This window comes from Callithrix jacchus, chromosome 22 (genome assembly GCF_049354715.1).
Source record: "Callithrix jacchus isolate 240 chromosome 22, calJac240_pri, whole genome shotgun sequence".
Classification (NCBI taxonomy): Eukaryota; Metazoa; Chordata; class Mammalia; order Primates; family Cebidae; genus Callithrix; species Callithrix jacchus.
This window is the reverse complement of record NC_133523.1, coordinates 7,485,807-7,487,416: the sequence shown is the minus strand read 5'-3', so window position 1 is coordinate 7,487,416 and position 1,610 is coordinate 7,485,807. Positions and strand designations below refer to the sequence as shown.

The window sequence follows — 1,610 nt, the reverse complement described above, 5'->3', positions numbered from 1 at the left end:
TATATTGGCTCACTGCAACCTCTGCCTCCTGGGTTCAGGCAATTCTCCTGCCTCAGCCTTCCAAGTAGCTGGGGTTATAGGCGTGTGCCACTATGCCCGGCTAATTTGTATTTTTAGTAGAGATGGGGTGTCACCATGTTGGCCAGGCTTGTCTTGAACTTCTGACCTTAGGTGATCCACCTGCCTTGGCCTCCCAAAAAGTGCTAGGATTATAGGCATGCACCACCGTGCCCAGCCTCTTCACCAAATTTTTAGTGTACAATGCAGCATTAACTATGTGTACATTGTTGTAAAAATCTAGAATGCATTACAAATGTGCATGTCATCCTTGGCCAAGGGCCATGCTAATTTTTTCACTCTTGTTCCAATTTCAGCATGTGCACTGTCCAGGCAAGTACCCAGCCAGAATTCTGGCCTACAGAACGGCAAGATGATAAATGGCTATTGTTTTGAGCATCTAAGTTTGTGGTAATTTGTTATACAGAAATAGAACAATTATAGCCAGGCGTCGTAGCAACTGTCTGTAGTCCCAGCTACTCGGGAGGCTGAGGCAGGAGAATCACTTGAACCCAAGAGGCAGAGGTTATGGTGAGCTGAGATTGCGCCATTGCACTTCAGCCTGGGCGACAAGAGCAAAACTTCATCTCAAAAAAAAAAAAAAATAGAAAAATTAATACTCTATCTACCCAAGATTGTTAGAGGAATGTATATTTGTTTTTGTCATTTTGGAGACAGGGTCTCACTCTTGCTGTGTCACCAAAGCTGGAGTACAGGGGCATGATCACAGCTCACTTGCAGCCTTCACCTCCAAGCCTCAAGCAATCCTCCTGCCTCAGCCTCCCAAGTAGCTAATATTGTTGGAAGATTTAAAAGAGATGACACATGGTCAGCATTTGGTACAGAACCTGGTGCCTGAGCAGTGCTAATAAATGTTTACTGGTGTTGATATCACTCAACAAAGACAGGGTTTTACTTTGTTACCCAGGCTGGAGTGCAGTGGCACAATCATAGCTCACTGCAGCCTCACTCTCATGTGCTGAAGCTATTTTTCTGCCTCAGCCTCCCAAGTAGCTGGGACCACAGGCAGGCATGTGCTACCACACCCAGCTAGTTTTCTTTAAAAAAAATATTTTTTAGAGATGAGGTCTCACAATGTCACCCAGGCTGGTCTTGAACTCCTGGCCTCAAGTAATCCTCTAGCCTCAGCCTCCCAAAAGTGCAGGAATTACAGGAGTAAGCCACCGTGCCAGCAGAGGCTCTTTCATTCATTTTGAAATAGCCAGGCGTGGTGGCTCATGCCTGTAATCCCAACACTTTGGGAGGTTGAGGTAGATGGATCACCTCAGGTCATGAGTTCGCGACCAGCCTGGCCAATGTGGCCAAACCCCGTCTCTACTAAAAATACAAAATTTAGCTTTAGGAGGGTGAGGCAGGAGAATCGCTTGAACCCGGGAGGTGGAGGTAAGTCAAGATTGTGTCACCACACTCCAGTCTGGGTGACAGAGTGAGACTCCATCTGAATCTGAAAAAAAAAAAAGACATGATGGTCAGGTCCCCAAGTGACTGCCTGGGGCTCCCAGAAGAGCATCCTCCTACCTGCACCAGCCCCT

General features: G+C 46.8%; 1 non-coding gene across 1 annotated transcript; it reads right to left on the bottom strand.

Moving 5' to 3' along the window:
* Window positions 1-291: 291 nt before the first annotated feature.
* LOC118150346 (U6 spliceosomal RNA) lies at window positions 292-398 on the bottom strand. Its single transcript, XR_004738458.1, has one exon. It is a non-coding gene; the product is annotated as a U6 spliceosomal RNA (small nuclear RNA).
* Window positions 399-1,610: the final 1,212 nt, after the last annotated feature.